Raw genomic sequence first — 15,142 nt, 5'->3', positions numbered from 1 at the left:
TTTTTTTTTTGTCGACGCTTTCATACTATTAATTCTGTTCTTTATTTCTATTGGTCAATTTTTTTATATTTTGGTAAAAGAGTAATCAAGAGAACCAAGATTATAGCGGTAATCAAAAGAATGTAATCCATGGACAAAGACCAGACATGGAAAATATGCAACATACAGGAATATCTGTTTAGACATGGAAATTATGCAACAAACAGACCAAACATGGCAATTATGCAACAAACAGACCAAACATGGCAATTATGCAACAAACAGGAATATCTGTTTAGACCTATGCAGTGAAGAGGATTTTTAACATGCATGGAAGAGATGGGAAATGATTTGGTTCTTGAACAGACGTTCAGGAGGTATTATTGTTGGGATTAAAGATACCTTGGATAATTTTTTTGAAATTGTCAATACCGAAAGTCAACATATTCCATGGTTCAAATGTATAGAATCCTTATTTAAAACTGGTCAACCTGTGTCTTTTGGTGTAGTATAAACACCACTCAAAATTATTTCAGATATTCATCTGAGGATGCTTTTAATGAAATAGAAAGAGGGTATATCCTTTTCAGACGAATCTAAATTAACATATCTATTGGGAGTTTTTAATGCAAGAACTGCAAATGAAAATGACCGAAAATTTTACGAAAATGAACATACTGAAAATGATATTTTCGAATTTATAGAAGATTATTCAAGGTATCTTGATGAAGCCAAAATGTCTGTCCATAGAAAGAGTATGAATAAAAGGAAAAACAGTTATGGACATTTTTTACAAAATTTTGTAAAGGTAATAATATGTTTATCTTAAACGGTAGAGCTGGGTACGACAAAAATATTGGTAAATTTACATGTAGAAATGCTACAGAAAGCGTTGTTGACTGTAGTATTTGTTCTCCTGGTGTACTACAATTGTTTTGTGAATTTGATATTTTAAAAACTGGCAAATTATATATTCTCTAATATGCATTCACCACTACATATTGTATTTACGGTAGATAATTTTATATCTGATGATGACAATATAAATACCGCCCCTGTGTCGGCCCAAATAAATACTAATACCGCCCCTGTGTCGGCCCAAATAAATACTAAGCCATGGTACAATGACAAAAATTGAGGATTTTATAAAAAAAATATTAAAGAAAAGAAAAGTTACGGAGACTTGAGCAAAAGTTGTCAAATTATTGTAATGATATTGACCCAATTGATAATTAATCGGTAGACCTTCTTGTAAACAAATTCGGTACAATTTTTACAGATTCATCTTCAAAAACATTTGGAACTTATCATGCAAAAAATAATGGTGGTTAAGATATTCACAAAAATTACAAGTTGGATAAACCCTGGTTCCATAGAGACTAAGACTGCCAGAAAATATTTCCGAAAATTTAAGAGACTTTATAAGGCAAAGAACATAATTCAAAACAGATCCAATATGATTATCACAGAAAAGGAGCAAAAGAAAATTATAGATGAAATATATAAGAAATATATGCAGAAAATATCAAACGAAATTAAATATTAATATAACAAAGATTTAAAAGAATTTTGGCAGTTATTTAAGTCTCAGAATAGAAAAAAACAACCTTACATTGAAATCGATTTATTGTATATTTTTTTTCAAAAATCTTAACAGCGATGACTCGGAAGAAGAAAACTAAATACAGAATATCAACCAGTAAACGCAAATGAAAAATAAATGAATATATGTCCGAAGACGAGATCCTGAAAAGCGTAAAAAAATCTTAGAAATAATAAAGCCTGTGGTGAACACAAAACTGTAAATGAGTATAAAATCAACCATTAATCGATTTATAGGAATACATGAAAAACTTCGTTAATTGATCTTTGACATGCGTGAATAATGCCCCAAAGCTGGTTGTCCAGTATCATTAAAGCTTTATATATAAGAACAAAGTGGATCGCCATTATCCGGAAAATACAAACCAACGACTTAAGTTGTCTCGACAAATCATTTACGACTGTCTTAAATATACGATTGAATAATTTTTGCTACCACTTTATGATATTAAAAGAAAATCAATGTCGTTTTCGTGAAAATTAATCTACTCTTTATGAAATATTTTTAATTTTTTCACTATTCCAATTATTGAGATCCAAGAAGAAAAAATCGACACTGCACTTTTGCGATTTTGAAAAAGCATTCGATAAAATGCGGAGACATGGTCTCTTTTATAAACTACTAATTAATAATGTTAATGGTAAAATGTATAATGTTACATTCAACATGTATTCCAATATAAAGTCACGTATTTCTTTTAATAATTGTTTATCTGATTACTTTAAATGTAAAGTTGGAGTTCGAAAAGGAGAAAACTTGATGATTTGGATAATTTACTTTTAACAAAGAACATTCTTGGACTACAAACAGTTTTCTGTGAATTAGAAAAGAATTAGAAGTATATTTGAAAATATTGGTTCTTCTGTATGCCGATGATACCGCACTCTTGACCGAATCACCAAAAGATCTTCAAGCTTAAGTAAATGCTTTTCAGGAATATTGTGAAAATAACAAATGTCTTGGTTTTTGGATTTGACAGAACCCGCAAAGACATAAATTCTCTTATGGAAACGTTGATATTGAAATTTTAAAATAATTCAATTATCTATGTATTACCTTTTTCAAAACCTGTAATTTTGGTATGGCAAAAAAAAAAACAAAAAAAAAACATTTGGCCGATAAAGCCCTAAGAGCTATATATATGTGGGCTTCTTAAATTTGGACGACTCTATAAACTTCCTATTAATATTCAAATTGATCTATTCGATAAAATGGTAACACCTATATTACTTTATGGCTGTGAGGTTATTCGATGTGGTAATTATGATGTTTTTGAAAGAGTTCACTTGAAAATCAGAAAAATTCTTTTAAATTTGAAATCTTCTACCCCTAGCTATATGATATACGGTGAGCTGGGTAGATACCCACTAGAAATTTATATAAAGTTAAGGCGCATTGCTTTTTTTTTTGTTGTATCTGGTAAACAGTAAAAAATATCATATATATTTTATAAAATTAAAAATAAACTGAAGAACACAATATATCCTTGTGGTGCCTTTCGTTTATACAGAAAATTTTGAATGAATGTTGTTTTTCATACATATGGAATGATGAGAAGTTTGCTAGTGTTAACTGGCTTAAAGGTGTCGTGAGGCGAAGCTTAATAGACCAATCTGTACAACGTTGGCATTCAACCATGTCTGACCCCCAAAAGCGTTTAATTATAGCATCGAATGGGAATACTATTATAATATAGTATATAATATAACCTACGATAAAATTTTACAGGTTCAGGACTTCAAACCATCAATTACCAATAGAAAAAGGCCGATGGCAAAATATAGGAAAAAAACGACATTGTAATTTCTGTTCATGTAAAAAAAAAATAGGAGACGAATACCACTATACATTTGAATGTATATATTTAATCGAAAAACGCAAAAGGCTTTTACCTAGGTATTATCTGAAAGCTCATAACACCTTTACGTTTTCTGAACTAATGTCAAGTAAAACAAAAAGTTATTAAACAATTTATGTAAATTTATTAAATATAGTAACGATACTGATTGATCTCCTGGTTTATTTTCTGTCTTTACCGTCACTTTGTCACAGTACATATTATAAATAGTTGTGTTTATAAATTGGCTGTTTGAGAATAAAGATATATTGAAAATGCTGTGCAATTAACAGAAATATGCAATACTCAGGTATGTAATTAAGTGGAATCCTTCGTACATACAATACTGGGGTAATGAGTAGTTGAATATTGCCATTGTAGACTTCATTTATAAACATAAATATGCGAATCTGTTCACTAAAAAGTCCCTCGCATCATTTCCTGCTAAATTTAGGACATGCACAAGCATAAAGACAAGGACAAATACTTTTTTAAAGTCTCACCTAATGTGTGTGTATATATATATGATTTTCAGTCAACAAATGAAAGCATTACATACGTCTGCATATAAAGGATATTCCAATAACACAAGCTTTTCATCTTCAACACTAAAACAACAATTAAAACATGTTCTTTCTTCTATACATACATTTTCGTATCTACTTGTTTCAATTTTTATCGGAGCTACACCACACCAAAATTTAGAGAAAGAATTTCTATAATTACCAGGCACATTACTAAGCAAATAATTTTCTTTACAGTAAGTATTTTGAAAATTTTTCCTTAACATGTACAAAGTTTACTTGTTTCATTCGACATAATTTTACAATACCATTCTTGTTTGAAAGTTTTGAAGTCAATATTAATACTCTTAACGTTTGTATTACCCTTATATTGCCAGTTTTTAATTTTCCTATTTCCTTGGGAATTACTCCATAAAACACCTTTTTGTTAACTCTTTCATCACCCATTTTGGTAACTCTAGACCAATTTCTTAAAACAAAAATCCATTGTTTTATATCACATGACATCCAGCCCATATCATCATACAGAGCCAAATTTAATGTGTATTTACCGACACCCACGCAGAAAATGCATTGCTGTTTTTTACACTGTTTATACACGAATACTCCTTTGTGCCCCATATTGCAGCACAATACTCAATTACAGACATTACAAGAGTATCAAAATGTTTTGTAATTACAGAGTATTGAAATCCACCATTAGCTTTACATTTATATATCAATAACACTAATGAACTACTAGATGATTTTGAAACAGCTTCAGCCATACAATAATAGCTTAACAATTCGGTTAACAGTAGACCAAGATAATTATATTCGGAAACACTGATGGCAACAAGTTTAGCATAAATTGATAAGAATTTATTGACACTGACTGTGTGCTGAAGTAAATAACCTTTGATTTATCACAATTAACGATTAAGCCATTTTTCAATTGTCATGAATTGAGTACTTCCAAAAATTGTAAATCTTGTACATTTTCAGTTAAAAACCCGACATAATCTGCATATAATAAAATACAGCTTTCTTTCATATTTCAGGTCCAGGAATGTCACCTGTCGGATATAGTAGAAACTATGCCACGTATCATAGAATATCAACTTCATTTAATAATGTCTTTAATAATAGACATTAAACTTATATGCTTTGGTATAGTACACACAACCATATATTTTAGTAACCCGGATATGCACATTTAAATTGTCATAGGAAAAAATTAGACTCTTTTATGAGTATGGGAAATAAATAATCTAGCCAAGGTTATGAAGGAAATAAAAAATATGACAGGCACCAGACTGGAAATAAAATTTCTGACCTAAACAGTAATGGCCAGCCCCCCTAAGAATCTTGTGATCGTCCCCTGTCAGTATTATTTTTTCTATCACAATAATTAAGAAATATCTTCATGTTTTTATTTCCAACTTTTGTAGACAGACGATAACAATTATTATAATCAACAACGTAATAATCAGTTTGCATTAAAAAATATATATAGCAAATAAATTAAAAAGATAATACCAGGTCTATTTCCCTCTATATTAACCCAACGTAACGCCCATATGGTCTCAATCCGATTAAAATACACGATCTGCCATGTGCCAAGTCAAGCTCTTATGGAGAGTAGCGTAATTAGATATATAAATTTAGCAAGATTGATACGGTCTGACAGTTTGTCTTTGCCTTTAAACCCTTTCCCAGAATACAATTGTCATATTTGGATTCCATCTTTTTCTTTATATACCCTGTAAACCACGTTTTGAGAATGAAGAGCGAAAGTCACACAAATGAAAATGACCTCTTGTGTTTCTCATACTTCAATTTACTGAAGAACATAAGAGCGCAGGATACATATGCGCATCTTCCCTTTCCTTGATGACGGTCTTCATGCTGTCTCAGGGAGGATTTTGAAGCAAAAGTCTTTCCGCAGTCTTTGTACGAAATATTAGCATACAAATTACATCTCTGAAAAGATAAGAAAAAACCTGAATTGAGACTTAACGCTGAACTCCGACTTTTTGATATAAAACCACAAGAGATTCCAGCACTGGGATGTTTCTACAATATCATTACTCAAAATGACAACATTAGAATTCGAAGAAATTGATTTTCTCCTAGCTATATTATATGGTAGTCAGGATAATCTCAAAATTTTCATTTACAGCAAAAAATATACTTCAAACAAGTGAATTGATGAAAGAAATATTCAATTGTAGAATCAAAATAATTCAATTAAATAATACTAAAAATAAACATATTGTTCCAACAAAACAATATTTCTATAAATGGAAAACCTATGTAACTACTGTAGAAAATTAGAAGATTATGAACACTAATTTATGTCGTGTCCATTCCTCACAGAATTTTTGAAAAGAATATATGACATCTCTTCGGTTCATAAATATAAATTTGAAATGAAAATTAAGCTGAAGCATTTGGTATTTGGATATAAAATTTTTGATAAAGAGTACTTCTGGTTTAATTATTTTCTAACTATAATAAGTTTTTTCTATATACAAATCATATCATGTATTAGAGTAACGAAAAAATACAACTGACACAGTTACAATTTTTGTTGAGGAATTTAATCAAAGCATTAGAGATAATAAAAAAGTTAAAAGCCTTGGGGCAATGTATATACACATATTGAAGGTATATGCATATTAATTGTTTTAATATTCTATGTGAATTGTAGTTATAAATTATGTTTTATGTATTGCTTTTGCGGCTAGTTGTTTCCCTGGACAACTAGTGGAGAGGAACATGTAGCATGAGGATATGCTTGGAATCCAGCGGTCCTTTTCACAAAAAATCTTAAGTGTAAAATTAGTCTTAAGTTATGATGTCATAATAGAGTTAATTATTGTGACGTCACAACGACTAATTTTACTCTTACGATTTTTTGTGAAAAGGGCTGCTGATGCTATTTGTAATAAGCAATTTTGAAATAAATTTGATATTATTGTTAAAAAAAATAAGTATATGAAACAAAAATAATTCTGGAATTTGACAACTGGAAGTAAAAGAAGGGAGACGATTTAGAATGTATAATACTAATGAAAAAGAAAAAGTGCGCGATAGCCATGATTTTATTTATTGAAATGACAGTATAAACTTAATTGACTTCAAGCGGTATGTTGGACATCCAGAAGTGCCGCCGTTCATTGAAAGAACTGTGAGCAAGGTTGACTTCTATAAGTATGCGTTTTATTTCCGAAATATCCAGTGAGAAAATTAAATTGATTGCCTCAATATGGAACACACTACACGTTGAGTTAGAAAGGGTAAATGATTTCGGACCCGCATGGAGTCTCGGAGTAGGCTAGAGCGTCTACTTAACAGCCCAGTCGTTAGTAGGACATGCGCTGACTAAGTTCGAATTCCTAAATCAGGTATCCCGAAGGCTGGGCTCTGCTACCTCCTACAACTGATATAGACATCTTCTAACACATCCGCGCAAGTGGCGATCGTGCGAGATTCGTTAGGATAGTCAAGACTATAAAAAAAAACACCAATCGGGCTTTATGGAACGGGATTGGCTGTTCTTATGGCAGTTAATCGACCGCTATTTAGATGATATCTATTGGCGCTCGCCAACGTGGTCACTAAAATGAATTACTTAGTAACACACTTGGATTGTATGCCTGTGTGAGGTTTAGAGAAATTAATACGCACAATATGTATGGCACTTAGTGTGGGTAAACCATTTTGTTTCAAACAGTAAAAGTAAAAGTCTTCGAAACACAGCTAGATAAATTATGAACGGCTTCAACAAACTCGAGAAAACTCGATACGAGCCCGAGATTCGAGAACAATATAGAATCGCACAGCTCGGGGAAATACATGTTACACTATTACTCAACATGCTCCGTTGAAATTTCGACTCAAAAGCATTATCCATCGTTGTTTAGAATAATGTATCACCAAACCTCTTTCAAAACATTTAACCTCTATTCTCATAGCTGACAAAGAGTGTCTCCAGTCTTACCACAACACTGCTACTCGTGTAGTGGTATTAATTCAACGTTGATCCTGAAAAATTCGAAAGATCTTCTAGAGACCCTCAATTCAAGATCATTATCAGAATATAATAGCATTAAAACCAATGATTTTACAACACCTTGTACTTCTATTCCCTATACTCAGTTAAAAATCGCGGCACAAAAACATTATACATGATTTTTCTCCAAACAACACGGTACACTTAGATACAAATATGTAGTTTTTGTAGACATTCCTCAAACTTTGTAAAAGTAATTCCAAATCATCTTTCATACATACAGAAGATGATGTTTTCAAAATTCTGGAATTTTTTATCCACAACAACTGTTTGTCCAGTGTGGTGGACGCGTTTTTCAACAAACGGTCGGCGTTCTAATGGGAACAAATTGTGCTCCTTTACTTGCTGACCTATTCCTACTCTCTTAGGAGGCTGACTTTACAGCTTATCTGATCCGTAGAGAGAACATCGTTTAGCTAGATCATTTAATCGCATAGATCGCTATACAGATGACGTACATCTATTTTGATACATCGGATCTACCCCTAAAGGACTTGAGATAAAGGATACTACAGACACTGTGAAGTCAGCCTGATATCTCGACCTGCACTCAGAAATCGAAGGTAAAGGAAAACTGTTGACCAAACTTTCCTTTATCTGCAACAACATCCCTTCAGCACCTGCAAACGGAGTTTCGTGTCACAACACATACGTTATGCCACAGCATACAGTTACTACGTAGACTTTTAGTATCGCCCAAGACTTCCTACAATTAAGCTTCTGGAACAGAATTATGTTGCTACAAGATTAAAGTCATCACTACAGAAGTTTTATGGTCGTCATCAGGAACTCGTGGATCGTTACCTTGTATCCATCTGCACCATAAAAACTGAATTGTTCAACACGTCATAGTTTTTTTTTTCTTTTCTCTTTCGTCTACCCCGGACTTGACTTTTATGAGCAACTCGGCGGATGTTTCTGGAAAGCAGAGGACGCTTATCCTACAGCAACACCTGATCCATGATCCCAGTTATTAGTGGAGTCCGAGTTACTCATTTACCTTTGTTATTTTTTATGTATCATTTTACTTTTTTTTAATATTCTTTCTTGTGTTTGTTTGTTTCCCATGTCTGGTCTTTGTCCCTAGATTACATTCTTTTGATTTCCGCTTGAATCTTTGTTCCCTTGATTACTCTTTCACTGTGCCATTGTCAAATATAATTTTATCCTGCAAAAGAATCCGAGAATATTTTTTCGCGTCAAATTGATTCGGAAATGGGAGATATTATGGTAGCTCAAAATTATTATGAAGTCAATGAGTGGTAATGCACGGTGGACCCTCCCATGGAATACAACTATTCTCTTACTCGATTAATATCACGATTCAAAAACATCATACATCATCGTATGGAGTAATCAAGGGAACCAAGATTAAACTACATCATTTTCTAAATATGCAGAAGATGTTTGATACCGAACCCTGGTATGTTTTAAAGAAAACTGTTCAGTCTGGCGGACATGTTTTTAACAGATGGTCCGTATACAATTGAAAAAGGGTGTACTCTGCTACTATTTAAGAGGCTGACTTTATTTCTCATCCTTTCCATATGACTAAACATCATTTATCCAGACCCATTGATCACCGTTTCTGTTGTATAGATGACGTTTTGTCTTTAAGCAATCCTAGATTTTTGGGAGTAATACAACGCAACTAACCCCAAAGAACTTACGATTAAGGACTCTACCGAGACCACGAGGACTGCCACATATCTTGACCTAATGTTTGAGATCGATGGAAAAGACAAAAAAAGATGACAAAATTTTAGTGGAGTCAGGTATTTCTTATTTACTTTTGTTTCTTTGTTGTGTTTGTTAATTTACGTTCTTTGATGTGTGTGTGTGAGTTTTCTTTTCTAGTGTATTTGTCCCTGAACACATATTTTGTTAATTTACGGTAGAATCTTTGTTCCCTTGTTTTCAATACACAACTCTTACTGCGCAAACTTTTTGTACTGTGTTATACTTCTTATGTTGCCTTAATGTTAAAATTATGATTATCACTACAAAAGTTTTATGGTCATCATAATAAACCTATGTTTCGTAATAGTGCTTCTATCTTCATCATTTGAACAGATTTGTTTACCGAGTGAGAGGTTTTCATGTCCCCTTTCCTCTAAACCCGATATGACATTTTATTAGGAGCTCGGTGTTTGTTTCAGCAAAGTACGCTTACCTTACCTGTACACCTGGTCCATTCTCCCGGTTTTCAGTGGAGTTCGGGTTAATTATTTTATTTTTCTCTGTCCGTGTTATTCGGGGATTTTCTGTACTTCGTTGCCTGTTACTTCTTCCCCTGTTTAATCGTTATGGTATGATTACATTCTTTTGAATCTCGTTCGAATCCTGATTCCATTAATTTGCTTTATAATGGGTCAATGAATTTCCATCTGTTCTTCTGTAATTAGGTTGTAATTAGGAATGTAAATTGTAACCATAAGTATATTAATCATCTTGTACTTTTAAATACCAGCATTTCGACATTTAATAAATAACTTGTCATCTAGAAGCATGGCAATATTAATTATTAGATCTGTTTTAGTGTTAAGTGCTCGTTAACTGGTTTGTGTTATGTTTTCTATAAAAGAAAATCGAAATTAAAATTTACAATGCAATCGAGTAGTAATTTATCAATTCTTTATTGACAAAGAAAGCCGCTGTTTATCAGCAATAACTTGGTAGTTCACCGTTCCATACCCCATAACAACGGCAATAGTAAGGCGTTGAATTAGGACACTGGTTGGTATTATACCTGCAGCTTCCTGTATAATACCTTTTACATCTGCAACGCCGTCGGCATGTCGTCCACTTCATTTCACCTGAAACCGGGGCCATACCACTACAACTTGTCATAGGAGGCCAACATTCTGTTATCCAGTCGCATTTATATTGATCAATACAGAAAGCTACCAGTAAAAAGATAATAATGGTAACCAGTGCTTTGGGTGCCATCCTCCTACCTTATATTTTTCTGAAAAAAAAATCGTATCCATACAAATCATGTTTCCTGCTTATAACAGGAGCTATCATGTATTTCAGCTCATGCCATTTTACTGCTTTTATTTTGAGTTTTGGGTAGTATTTAATGACTTGGTTGTATTATGAACTTGGTTCTGTATACTTATGGCAAGAAAGATAATCACTATCCGGTTCATACCTGCACTTTCAGGATCTGAAAAAACAGCATAATGTCAGTTTCATTTGCGTATACTTGTATTTGTACGATTGAGAGCCAAACCAGTCTTGGCAAATATTTGTTAGTTTCGATAATTTAATACAAATCGAATCATAGTTTCATCGAATCGGACTCCACTAAAAACTGGGAGCATGGACCAGGTGCACCGGTAGGATAAGCGCCTCTGCTTTTCTAGAAACACCCGCCGAGTTGCTCATAAAAAGTCAAGTCCGGGGTAGACAAACGAGGAAAGGAAAACTATGACCCGTTGAATAGATCAGTTGTCATGGTGCTGATAGATACACCAAGAAATTCTTTATGAATGCCGGACATTTCGGCCAATAGACATATCAGACCATGACAATTAGTATAATGCTTTAGAGCAAATGTATATCATTACAAAATTTACCATACTTGAAGGTTATAAGTATAAAATATCAAATCAGAGCTGAGAAAAATTATCAAAGTTGTTTCTGATTAATGTTTCTTCGGGGGCATTGAAAGGTTTCACCTTCATCATATAACATAATTACCACTAAAATATTGACAATTCTGTATGCTGTATATGTTGTGGTAAAGTTTCAATGTCATACAGTTATTTATGTACATTGGTTTTAACTTGTGCAAATCCTTACATTACAGGTTTACTATTTTACTAGTAATTCAAAAGTGTTACTTCCAAATTTAATTCTTAATTAAAACTGATAATTTTGAAAAAAATGTTTAAGAATAACATATTGAATGATTACTAAACAATACTGAAAATACTCAAATAGAATTTTCTGTTCAGTCACATTTCAATTGGTGTCAATGTCCATTCAGTTAGATATCAGTCAGTGGTGGGCACGGGTTTTCCTATTGTAATTGTAAGAAGGTCAGTTGAAAGATGCCGTAGAAATAAAATACTATGTATTTATAAGTGACGTGCATCTTCAACATGTAGTTATAAGTAGAACAACCATTCTTTATATTTTGTGAATATTCATGATTTTCATCAATTTATTATATTTTTTTTTGTGTTTGAAAACTATGTCGATTTCACACATTTGCATTCCATACTTGATATATTATAATACTTAAATGTCTAGAAAATATTGCATCCAATTTCAAGACAAAGGTTATACAAGTTGAAACATGCACATAACTAATTGTATAGGTTTTCATGCCATACAAGTAGCAACATGTACATTTATTTTATACATGTTGCAACTTGTACACAACATATGTGTGTTTTAAAAACCTGTCAACAGCAGCGTTATTATCAAATACATGGATGGATCTTAATCTAAATATAGATTTTTTACAAAAAGTACGTCAAACTCAAATGTCAATAAAGGAAGTCAAAGTGGAACACAATGGGTTAGGTATTTATTGCTTTTGGATTTTTGTAAAACTGCAAATTTTGTAAAAGTAATCTACGGCATAACAGACATACACAACAAAGAACATAAAGTAACTAAAATCATACATACAAAGTAACAAGAGCAAAGGAGCAACTCGGACTCCACAAACTACTGGGAGCATGGACCAGGTGCACCGGTAGGGTAAGCGTCCTCTGCTTTCCTTGCCGGGGTAGACAAAAAGGAAAGGAAAACAATGACACGTTTAACAAATCCGTTTTCATGGCCCAGATGGATACACCGTAACGATCTGTTACGATAATTAACATCTGGTAATGTAGACTAATTTACTGATCGCGGTTAACAAATTAGGTAGTGACATAAGGATAAATATGTTTTAAGTCCTTCTATTCCATATTTTAAATTTTAACGTCTTTAAAATGCAGTGAAATGTAGCTCTTAATTGAATATTTCGTGTATCACTTACCTTTAGATTTTCTGGGAAACTTCAGTAAGACTATGGTTTCCAGGATTTCGTACAATATTTGGCTGTTTGTCAGCTGTTTTATAGTTATTTCCATAATCAGAGAGCAACCATGTGAAAAATATAAATGTTTTTATTTGAAAATCGCATTAACAGTTAGTAAAAAATAAATGTAACAAGAAAATTTATCTACGCTTAAACATCAGTTGAATCAATTGAAAATGTGGAACAACATAACATTTTTTGTCGGTTTTTTAAATATTCAATATACAAAACAAACCTTTTTGAAAATACCAAACAGGATTTTCTGTATATAGGCTTAAGGAATTAAGTATATACATCATATCTGGGTCTGGTTGACGTTTTTAAGACCATAATGTCTACAGTTGACTTGAATTTGCAGTTATAATACTAAGATTTGATTAGGCTAGTCTAACATGCAAAATTAAATTCTGGAAGAGTAATCAAGGGAACCAAGGTTATAGCGGTAATCAAAAGAATGTAATCCAGAGACGAAGACCAGACATGGAAAAAAGACATACACAACAAAGAACATTAAGTAACTAAAATCATACATACAAAGTAACAAAAGCAAATGAGTAACTCGGACTAAACTAAAAACTGGGGACATGGACTAGGTGCACCGGTGTGACAGAGTCTGGCACGGATAAGAATTCCAAGATGTGTACATTGACTGTTACGTTTATTACAAGAGTAAAAGCGAGGATCACAGAATATACAACATGCTCAAATATATACTGTTCAATTATATAAGATACATCCTTAAATCAATATGACATTGTCCGCATTCTTAGATTTTACTGCAAACGCTTCAGGATAACCACTGTATAAATCAATAAAACCAATGACGTACCTGTCTCCGGTAAGAGTAGTCGGATAAGGTCCACTGAGGTCTAGCCCAATACAAGCAAATGGATAAGGTGGTATGCAAGTCTGCTGTACTGGTGGTTTGATTTTCTTCAAATTTCTGGTCTGACAAGATACACAAGTAGAAATATAATTAAACAAATGTTTGTTCATGTTAGGCCAATAATATTTACTTTTCAGTGCATCAAACATTCTGTCCTAACCTGGATGACCCATGTTATCGTGAAATGCCTTGAAAACCATTTCATGCATGTGTGAAGGGACATACAAGCGCATTGTCGGAGATGTGTCACTATCAGACAAAAAATACAAACGACCATCTTCAGCTACAATAAACTTATTCTGAATGCTTTTCGTTGTTTGCCAGTTAACAGATCGTCTCTCAATTTAACAATGGTCTTATCTTTCTCTTGCTCAGCTTTCAAATTTATTGTATGTAACTCGTCAGAACGATCTTCATCATGACTAAAATCTAGATTTTGCTAAACACATGTGGCAAACTGTTTTGGCTCAAAATGATTAGAATTCAAAGTATTGACTTGAAAAGCATCATCACTGATATCGAGTTCCTGATCATTTTCATTACTATCAACAACTGCGCTATTTGCGGGCGACCTTAAAAGAAAATCTGCCACTAAGTTGTTTTTGCCTGCAATACATTCAATTGTACAATTGTAACTAGACATAAAAGTAGCCCAGAGCTGAATGCGCTTGTTTTGAATGGCTGAGTCAAAAATATAACAATGGTTGATGGTCTGTTCGAATAACAAATTTTGCCCCATGCAAATAAAAATCCAATTTCTGTAAAGCATAACATATACTGAAACTTTCTTTTACAATGTTACTGTATCTAACCTGGGATTCATTTAATTTGTGTGATAAAAATATATGCGTTTCTCAAGCATTTGTCCATTTGGCATCTCGACTAATTGAGATAAAACTGCCCCTACACAATATTTGCTTGCGTTAGTTGTAAGTATAAGATTTTGTGACAAATCTGGGTGATTTAACAATGGAACTGCACACAATTTGGATTTTAATAAATCAAAAGCTTTTTGTTGTTCTGCAGGCCATACAAACTTTACGTTTTTCTTGGTTAGATCAACAAGAGGAATAGCAATTTCAGAAAAAAAACACTGATAAACCGCCTATACCAATTCCGAGAGTAGCTCGAACTTCTTTCACCGTTTTTGGAGATGTAAAATCTCTAATTGCTTTGACCTTCTGTAAGTCTGGTTTAATACCGGTCTCTGTAATG

At 32.8% G+C, this 15,142-nt stretch overlaps 2 long non-coding RNA genes across 3 annotated transcripts; both read right to left on the bottom strand.

Annotated features, from left to right (window-relative positions):
* Nucleotides 1-5,441: 5,441 nt before the first annotated feature.
* Nucleotides 5,442-10,484, bottom strand: LOC148608423 (uncharacterized). Its single transcript, XR_015915435.1, has 3 exons — nt 9,671-10,484; nt 7,929-7,972; nt 5,442-5,905 (listed from the first exon to the last, which is right to left on the bottom strand). It is a non-coding gene; the product is annotated as an uncharacterized LOC148608423 (long non-coding RNA).
* A 136-nt stretch (nt 10,485-10,620) lies between these two features.
* Nucleotides 10,621-13,136, bottom strand: LOC148608422 (uncharacterized). 2 transcript variants are annotated; one of them, XR_015915433.1, is made up of 3 exons: nt 13,000-13,108; nt 11,155-11,169; nt 10,621-10,968 (listed from the first exon to the last, which is right to left on the bottom strand). It is a non-coding gene; the product is annotated as an uncharacterized LOC148608422 (long non-coding RNA). The 2 variants fall into 2 exon arrangements; XR_015915434.1 differs by lacking the exon at nt 11,155-11,169 and having other exon boundaries at nt 13,000-13,136.
* Between the last annotated feature and the right edge of the window lie 2,006 nt (nt 13,137-15,142).

This window comes from Perna viridis, chromosome 9 (genome assembly GCF_037379345.1).
Source record: "Perna viridis isolate PV_CMFRI_1.1 ecotype Kerala chromosome 9, ASM3737934v1, whole genome shotgun sequence".
NCBI lineage: Eukaryota > Metazoa > Mollusca > Bivalvia > Mytilida > Mytilidae > Perna > Perna viridis.
The sequence above is the reverse complement of the archived record's forward strand: the minus strand, read 5'-3'. Positions and strand labels throughout refer to the sequence as shown.